Source organism: Triticum aestivum, chromosome 3B (assembly GCF_018294505.1).
Source record: "Triticum aestivum cultivar Chinese Spring chromosome 3B, IWGSC CS RefSeq v2.1, whole genome shotgun sequence".
Lineage (NCBI taxonomy): Eukaryota > Viridiplantae > Streptophyta > Magnoliopsida > Poales > Poaceae > Triticum > Triticum aestivum.
The window spans coordinates 311,198,851-311,209,102 of NC_057801.1; positions in this window are offsets into that span (position 1 = coordinate 311,198,851).

The window sequence follows — 10,252 nt, forward strand, 5'->3', positions numbered from 1 at the left end:
CAGTCTCGTGCTGATGATTACTCCCTCGTTCAGTGCGGCATGCTTTACAGCTTAGAACCGGGGCTCCAAAAGCGTTTTGAGCACCACGGAGCATATGAGATGTTCGAAGAGCTGAAACTAGTTTTTCAAGCTCATGCCCGGGTCGAGAGATATGATGTCTCCGACAAGTTCTACAGTTGTAAGATGGAGGAAAACAGTTCTGTCAGTGAGCACATCCTGAAGATGTCTGGGTTGCACAACCGTATGACCCAGCTGAACATTAACCTCCCAGATGAGGCGGTCATTGACAGAATCCTCCAGTCGCTCCCACCAAGCTACAAGAGCTTTGTGATGAACTACAACATGCAGGGGATGGAAAAGACCATTCCTGAAGTGTTCTCGATGCTGAAGTCAGCAGAGGCTGAAATCAAGAAAGAACATCAAGTGTTGATGGTCAATAAGACCACTAAGTTCAAGAAGGGCAAGGGTAAGAAGAACTTCAAGAAGGACGGCAAGGAGGTTGCCGCGCCTGGTAAGCCAGTTACCGGGAAGAAGTCAAAGAATGGACCTAAGCCTGAGACTGAGTGCTTTTATTGCAAGGGGAAGGGTCACTGGAAGCGGAACTGCCCCAAATACTTAGCGGATAAGAAGGCCGGCAACACCAAAGGTATATTTGATATACATGTGATTGATGTGTACCTTACCAGTACTCGTAGTAACTCCTGGGTATTTGATACCGGTGCCGTTGCTCATATTTGTAACTCACAGCAGGAGCTGCGGAATAAACGGAGACTGGCGAAGGACGAGGTGACGATGCGCGTCGGGAATGGTTCCAGAGTCGATGTGATCGCCGTCGGCACGCTGCCTCTACATTTACCTACGGGATTAGTTTTGAACCTTAATAATTGTTATTTAGTGCCAAGTTTGAGCATGAACATTGTATCTGGATCTCGTTTAATACGAGATGGCTACTCATTTAAGTCTGAGAATAATGGTTGTTCGATTTATATGAGAGATATGTTTTATGGTCATGCTCCGATGGTCAATGGTTTATTCTTAATGAATCTCGAGCGTAATATTACACATGTTCATAGTGTAGATGCCAAAAGATTTAAAGTTGATAACGATAGTCCCACATACTTGTGGCACTGCCGCCTTGGTCACATTGGTGTCAAGCGCATGAAGAAGCTCCATGCCGATGGACTTTTAGAGTCTCTTGATTATGAATCGTTTGACACGTGCGAACCATGCCTCTTGGGCAAAATGACCAAGACTCCGTTCTCCGGAACAATGGAGCGAGCAACCAACTTGTTGGAAATCATACATACCGATGTGTGCGGTCCAATGAGCGTTGAGGCTCGCGGAGGATATCGTTATGTTCTCACTCTCACTGATGACTTGAGTAGATATGGGTATGTCTACTTAATGAAACACAAGTCTGAGACCTTTGAAAAGTTCAAAGAATTTCAGAATGAGGTAGAGAATCAACGTGACCGAAAGATAAAATTCTTACGATCAGATCGTGGAGGAGAATACTTAAGTCACGAATTTGGTACACACTTAAGGAAATGTGGAATCGTTTCACAACTCACGCCGCCTGGAACACCTCAGCGAAACGGTGTGTCCGAACGTCGTAATCGCACTCTATTGGATATGGTGCGGTCTATGATGTCTCTTACCGATTTACCGCTATCATTTTGGGGATACGCTCTAGAGACAGCTACATTCACTTTAAATAGGGCACCGTCTAAATCCGTTGAGACGACACCGTATGAATTATGGTTTGGAAAGAAACCTAAGCTGTCGTTTCTAAAAGTTTGGGGATGCGATGCTTATGTCAAGAAACTTCAACCTGAAAAGCTCGAACCCAAGTCGGAAAAATGCGTATTCATAGGATACCCTAAGGAAACTGTCGGGTATACCTTCTACTTAAGATCCGAAGGCAAGATCTTTGTTGCCAAGAACGGATGCTTTCTGGAAAAAGAGTTTCTCTCGAAAGAAGTAAGTGGGAGGAAAGTAGAACTCGATGAAGTACTACCTCTTGAGCGGGAAAGTGGCGCAGCGCAGGAAACCGTTCCTGTGATGCCCACACCAACTGAAGAGGAAAACAATGATGATGATCAAGGTACTTCGGATCAAGTTACTACTGAACTTCGTAGGTCCACAAGGACACGTTCCGCACCAGAGTGGTACGGCAACCCTGTCCTGGAAATCATGTTGTTAGACAACAATGAACCTTCGAACTATGAAGAAGCGATGGCGGGCCCGGATTCCAACAAATGGCTTGAAGCCATGAAATCCGAGATAGAATCCATGTATGAAAACAAAGTATGGACTTTGACAGACTTGCCCGATGATCGGCGAGCGATAGAAAACAAATGGATTTTTAAGAAGAAGACGGACGCGGATGGTAATGTTACAATCTATAAGGCTCGACTTGTCGCTAAGGGTTATCGACAAGTTCAAGGGATTGACTACGACGAGACTTTCTCTCCCGTAGCGAAGCTGAAGTCCGTCCGAATCATGTTAGCAATTGCCGCATACTATGATTATGAGATATGGCAGATGGACGTCAAAACAGCATTCCTTAACGGGCATCTTAAGGAAGAACTGTATATGATGCAGCCGGAAGGTTTTGTCGATCCTCGGAACGCTAACAAAGTATGCAAGCTCCAGCGATCCATTTATGGACTGGTGCAAGCATCTCGGAGTTGGAACATTCGCTTTGATGAGATGATCAAAGCGTTTGGGTTTATGCAGACTTATGGAGAAGCCTGCGTTTACAAGAAAGTGAGTGGGAGCTCTGTAGCATTTCTCATATTATATGTAGATGACATACTCTTGATGGGAAATAATATAGAATTTCTGGACAGCATTAAGGCCTACTTGAATAAGTGTTTTTCAATGAAGGACCTTGGAGAAGCTGCTTACATATTAGGCATCAAGATCTATAGAGATAGATCGAGACGCCTCATAGGTCTTTCACAAAGCACATACCTTGATAAGATTTTGAAGAGGTTCAAAATGGATCAGTCCAAGAAGGGGTTCTTGCCTATGTTACAAGGTGTGAGACTGAGCTCGGCTCAGTCACCGACCACGGCAAAAGATAAAGAAGAGATGAGTGTCATCCCCTATGCTTCAGCCATAGGATCTATTATGTATGCCATGCTGTGTACCAGACCCGATGTAAACCTTGCCGTAAGTTTGGTAGCAAGATACCAAAGTAATCCCGGCAAGGAACACTGGACAGCGGTCAAGAATATCCTGAAGTACCTGAAAAGGACGAAGGACATGTTTCTCGTTTATGGAGGAGACGAAGAGCTCGTCGTAAAGGGTTACGTCGACGCTAGCTTCGACTCAGATCTGGATGACTCTAAGTCACAAACCGGATACGTGTATATGTTGAATGGTGGAGCAGTAAGCTGGTGCAGCTGCAAGCAGAGCGTCGTGGCGGGATCTACGTGTGAAGCGGAGTACATGGCAGCCTCGGAGGCAGCGCATGAAGCGATTTGGGTGAAGGAGTTCATCACCGACCTAGGAGTCATACCCAATGCGTCGGGGCCGATCAAACTCTTCTGTGACAACACTGGAGCTATTGCCCTCGCCAAGGAGCCCAGGTTTCACAAGAAGACCAGGCACATCAAGCGTCGTTTCAACTCCATCCGTGAAAATGTTCAAGATGGAGACATAGAGATTTGCAAAGTGCACACGGATCTGAATGTCGCAGATCCGCTGACTAAACCTCTCTCGCGTGCAAAACATGATCAACACCAGAACTCTATGGGTGTTCGATTCATCACAATGTAACTAGATTGGTGACTCTAGTGCAAGTGGGAGACTGTTGGAAATATGCCCTAGAGGCAATAATAAAAGTATTATTATATTTCAATGTTCATGATAAATGTCTTTTATTCATGCTATAACTGTATTATCCGGAAATCGTAATACACGTGTGAATACTTAGACCACAATATGTCCCTGGTGAGCCTCTAGTTGACTAGCTCGTTGTGATCAACAGATAGTCATGGTTTCCTGACTATGGACATTGGATGTCGTTGATAACGGGATCACATCATTAGGAGAATGATGTGATGGACAAGACCCAATCCTAAGCATAGCATAAAAGATCGTGTAGTTCGTTTTGCTAGAGCTTTGCCAATGTCAAGTATCTCTTCCTTCGACCATGAGATCGTGTAACTCCCGGATACCGTAAGAGTGCCTTGGGTGTATCAAACGTCACAACGTAACTGGGTGACTATAAAGGTGCATTACAGGTATCTCCGAAAGTATCTGTTGGGTTGACACGGATCGAGACTGGGATTTGTCACTCCGTATGACGGAGAGGTATCTCTGGGCCCACTCGGTAATGCATCATCATAATGAGCTCAATGTGACCAAGGTGTTGGACACGGGATCATGCATTACGGTACGAGTAAAGTGACTTGCCGGTAACGAGACTGAACAAGGTATTGGGATACCGACGATCGAGTCTCGGGCAAGTAACGTACCGATTGACAAAGGGAATTGCATACAGGCTTTGATCGAATCCTCGACATCGTGGTTCATCCGATGACAACATCGAGGAGCATGTGGGAGCCATCATGGGTATCCAGATCCCGCTGTTGGTTATTGACCTGAGAGCGTCTAGGTCATGTCTGCATGTCTCCCGAACCCGTAGGGTCTACACACTTAAGGTTCGGTGACGCTAGGGTTATTAGGAAGACTAGTATGTGACTACCGAATGTTGTTCGGAGTCCCGGATGGGATCCTGGACGTCACGAGGAGCTCCGGAAGGGTCCGGAGGTAAAGATTTATATGTGGGAAGTTGTCAAACGGACACCGGGAAGTTTCGGGGTCATACCGGTATTGTACCGGGGCCACCGGAAGGGTTCCGGGGGTCCACCGGGAGGGGCCACCCCTCCCGGGGGCCACATGGGCTGCGTGGGGCAGGGAGCCAGCCCCTGGTGGGCTGGCCGCACCCCCTCCCTTGGGCCCATGCGCCTAGGGTTGAGGGGGGAACCCTAGAGGGGGCGCCCCCTTGGCTTGGGGGGCAAGCCACCCTCTCCCCTCTCCCCTTGGCCGCCGCACCCCCCCTAGATGGGTTCTAGGGGGCCGGCCCCCTTCTCCCTTCCCCCTATAAATAGAGGGGTGAGGGGAGGGCAGCCGCACCACCCTCCAAGGCGCAGCCCTCCCCTCCCCAACACCTCTCCTCCTCCGTTGTGTGCTTGGCGAAGCCCTGTCGGAGTACTGCCTCTCCACCATCACCACACCGTCGTGCTGCCGGTGGAGCTGTCTTCCTCAACCTCTCCTTCCCCCTTGCTGGATCAAGAAGGAGGAGACGTCTCCCGTCCCGTACGTGTGTTGAACGCGGAGGTGTTGTCCGTTCAGCACTTGGTCATCGGTGATTCGAATCACGTCGAGTACGACTCCATCATCACCTTGCAAGCTTCCGCACGCGATCTACAAGTGGTATGTAGATGCTAACTCTCTCCCTTGACTCGTTGCTTAGATGAACTCATAGATGGATCTTGGTGAAACCGTAGGAAAAATTTTAATTTTCTGCAACGTTCCCCAACAGACCCGGGGGCCATAGGTCTCACTAGTGGCTTCTCTCAAGATAGCATAAGTATTACGTTGGATGAACAAATTACTGTCGAGCAATTGATAGAAAAGTGCATAGTTATGAGAATATCTAGGCATGATCATGTATATAGGCATCACGTCCGTGACAAGTAGACCAAAATGATTCTACATCTACTACTATTACTCCAAACATCGACCGACTCCTGCCTGCATCTAGAGTATTAAGTTCATAAGAACAGAGTAACGCATTAAGAAAGATGACATGATGTAGAGGGATAAACTCATGCAACATGACATAAACCCCATCATTTTATTCTCGATGGAAACAATAAAATATGTGCCTTGCTGCCCCTGCTGTCACTGGGAAAGGACACCGCAAGATTGAACCCAAAGCTAAGCACTTCTCCCATTGCAAGAAAGATCAATCTAGTAGGCCAAACCAAACTGATAATTCGAAGAGACTTGCAAAGATAACTAATCACACATAAAAGAATTCAGAGGAGATTCAAATATTTCTCATAGATAAACTTGATCATAAACCCACAATTCATCGGATCTCGACAAACACACCGCAAAAAGGGTTACATCGAATAGATCTCCAAGAAGATCGAGGAGAACTTTGTATTGAGATTCAAAGAGAGAGAAGAAGCCATCTAGCTAATAACTATGGACCCGAAGGTCTGTGGTAAACTACTCACAACTCATCGGAGAGGCCTTGGAGATGATGTAGAGGCCCTCCATGGTCGATTCCCCCTCCGGTGGAGCACTGACGAAGGCTCCAAGATGGGATCTTGCGGATACAGAAGGTTGCGGCGGTGGAAATAGTTTTTCATGGTGCTCTTGGATGTTTTCGTGGTACGTGGATATATATAGGAGGAAGAAGTAGGTTGGTTGACGCTCGAGGGGCACACGAGGGTGGGGGCGCACCGGGCACCCTCGTGGCCGCCTCGTTTGTTGCTTGACATCCACTCCAAGTCCCCTGGATTGCGTTTGTTCCAAAAAGATCACTCCCGAAGGTTTCATTCCGTTTGGGACTCCGTTTGACATTCCTTTTCTTCGAAACACTGAAATAGGCAAAAAAACAGCAGTTCGGGCTGGGCCTCCGGTTAGTAGGTTAGTCCCAAAAATGATATAAAAGTGTAAAGTAAAGCCCATAAACATCCAAAACAGGTAATATAATAGCATGGAACAATCAAAAATTATAGATACGTTGGAGACGTATCAACCACAAACGGCCACGAGAGTGGGATGGTCTAGAGACCCTGAGCGGGCTGGTGGATCTACTTAGCATGGAATTGACAGGATTCACAAGATCTTACCAATTCAGTGGCGATGTTGTGCACTATCGGCCAGTAGAATCCGCTGCGGAACGCCTTGCCCACAAGGGTGCGTGATGAGGATTGATGCCCGTAATCCCCATCGTATATGTCGGCCAGCAGCTCGCACCCCTGCTCCTTGGAGAAGCATCGCAGGGATACGTCGTTCGGACGCCTTCGGTAGAGCTCGCCATCTTGAATGCGGTATGCGGTGGCCAGGCGGGCCACCCGCTCTCCATATTCTTCCTTCTCCGGCAGGGTTCCCTGAAGCAGGTATGCCTTGAATTCCTCGATCCAACACCCCTCTTGAGGCTCGAGCGCAAGGAGAAGACGGGCCCCTGAAGCTGGGTCACAGGCTGGGGCGTCCATGGTGGGTGTCGTGGGCAGCTCTTCCCGAGGTAACGCCGCCTCCGCGACGGGGGGAACTGCCGATGGCTTGAAGAGCATCTCCTTGAAGACACCAGGCTCCTGGGGGAGGCGCCGGGATGCCCTCTTGGAGATGCCGTCCACCTCCTTGTTCGTGCCACGTGGTACGTGTTGCAACTCCAAACCTAAGAATTGCTTTTCAATTTTGCATAAGTCCTCGCGGTATGCCTCCATGTGCTCATCCTTTAGCGTGTACTCCTTGTTGGAGAAGTTGACGAGGAGCTAGGAGTCGCCCCTGATGGTGAGGCGCCTGACCCCCAGAGAAACCGCGGCCTTGAGCCTGGCAATCAGGCCTTCAAACTCGGTGATGTTGTTGGAGACCTTCTCGCCGTGCTGGAAGCAGAGCTGCATGGTGTAGTAGAGCTTGTCTTTAGTGGGCAAGATGAGCACGACTCTAGCCCCCGCGCCCTGGCGTGCGAATACACCGTCAAAGTACATGACCCGGCCGTCAGGTGCCTCGTCTCCGGGGGCGAGAGAGCGGTCCTCACCTACTTCTTGGTTTGGTGCGTCAGTCCATTCAGCCATAAAGTCAGCAAGGGTCGCGCCCTTGATGACTCGGGTGGTGTTGAATTCCAGCTGGAACGCCTGCAACTCAATATTCGATTCGGTGACCCTTCCTGCGGCGTTGGGGCTCTGGAGCACCCTCTCTAGGGGGTAGGCTGAGACGACCGTGATAGGGTGGCCTTGGAAATAGTGACGCAGCTTCCTGGAAGTTATGAGGAGTGCAAGGAGAAGCTTCTGTGGCATGGGGTAACGCGCCCGCGCATCGCGCAACACAGTGCTGACAAAGTAGATGGGATGCTCGACGAGGGAGGAAGCGTCCGCTGGGTCTTGCTCCTCCTGAGGTGGTGGAGCCTCACGAGCCTTGTGCTCTGGAAGGGCCTCTGTTGCCTCAGGGGCGCCAACTTCAGGAGTCCCATCTCCTGATTGTACGGCTGTGCCCTCAGGCGCACCGTCCTGAGGCTGCAGTGCCTTAGATGGGGGTGTGGCGCCACTGCACTCGCCCTTGGCTGCATTCTCTTTGCGGACCACCACAAGCGTCATGCTGGCTGAATGGGGTGTGGCGGCCAGGTAAAGCACCAGGGGTTCAAGTGGTCGAGGCACTACCATCACCGGCGGGCTTGTGATGTACTTCTTGAGATCTTGGAAGGCCGCTTCGGCTTCCGGAGTCCATTCGAACGGGCCCTTCCTTTTCATCAGCTTGAAGAATGGGAGGGAGCGCTCGCGTAGCTTGGAGATGAAGTGCCCGAGCAAGGTCATGCAGCCCGCCAGCTTCTGCATTTCCTTGAGGGTCTGTGGCAGGCTCATCCTTCTATCGCCTTAACTTTTTCTTGGTTGGCCTGAATCCCTCGGTGTGAAATCAGGAACCCCAACAGCTTGTCGGATGGGACACCGAATACGCACTTCTCTGGGTTGATCCGCAACTTTACCTTGCGCAAGTTGGCAAATGTCTCCTCCAAATCTTCAACAAGGGTTCTTGCCTCCCGAGACTTGACCACTATATCATCGACGTATGCCTCAGCGTTCCTCCTGAGCTACTTGCCCAGGGAGATGTGCATCAGCCGCTGGAAGGTTGCTACGGTGTTGCGCAAGCCAAATGGCATGCAGGTGTAGCAGTACACCCCGCACGGGGTCAAGAAAGCCATCTTTTCCACGTCTTCCACCGCCATCTTGATTTGATGATAGCCTGAGAAGGCGTCCAGGTAGCACAGCAGATCGCCTTCGGCGGTGGAGTCAACAATTTGGTCAATGTGTGAAGAGGGAAGGGGTCCTGAGGGCAAGCTTTGTTCAGGCTCGTGAAGTCAACGCACGTGCGCTCCTTCCCGCCATTCTTAGGGACAATGACCGGGTTTGCCAACCATTTCGGGTGCCGCACCTCCCGGATAACGTCGGCCTCCTGCAGATGTGGGTCTCCTGAACGATGAACGGCTACTTCTCCGGGGGTTGACATTGCGCCTTCTGCTTCATGGGGTGTGCGTGGGGGCACACCATGAGGTGGTGCTCGATCACCCCCTGCGGGACGCCCACTAGGTCTGTCGCCTGCCATGCGAATACATCCTTGTTTGCATGGAGGAAGCCGACCAACACCTCCTCCTAATCTCGGGGGAGGCCAGCACCTATGGTGAAGGTAGCCCCTGACTCCCCGTCCTCGACGACCCGCACTTCCTTCGTCTCGGCCCGGTCTTGAGAGAACAACGGCTTCTTCTTCATTGGGGCAGCCCCTGAGCCCTCTGGAGCGCTCCCCGTGGCTGGTCGTGAGGCCGCCGTGGCCTTAAAGGTGAGCCTGAGGTCCGTCAGCGCATCCCCAGTGTCTCCCATCACGGTGAAGACACCACTGCTTCCTGGCATCTTCATGATGTTGTAGCTGGGTGAGTTGCCGCCATGAACTTGGCGAGGGTTGGATACCCGAGGATGGCGTTGTACGGGAGCCCGATGCGTGCGACGTCAAAGTCGATGAGCTCGGTTCAGTAGTTGTCGCATGTTCCGAAGGTGAAGGGGAGATGGATCTGTCCTAAGGGGTGGGTGGAGTCGCCAACCACTCCGGAGAAAGTCTTGGTGGGGAGGAGCCAGCCATAGGCCACGTGGAGCAGGCCAAATGCCTCCACGGAGAGGATGTTGAGGCCAGCGCCGTCGTCGATGAGGGTCCTGGTGACTGCTATGTTGCAGATGGTGGGGGTGCAGAGCATAGGAAGTGCGCCGGCACCGGTTATGGTCTTGGGGTGATCCCTGGAATCGAAGGTGAGGTCGGCCTTGGGCGCCGCCCAGCCTAGAGGGGCCCCTCGAGGGGACGGGGAGGCCCCCATCTGGCGGAAGAACGGCTTGACATGGCGGTCCGAGGCCGGCGCTTGCGACCCACTGAGGATGGCCGTGACGGCGTGGGGCACCGGAGCCGCGAAGCGCACGACAAACAAATTGCACGGCTCCTCCCAGGAGGCCACTGAAGACTC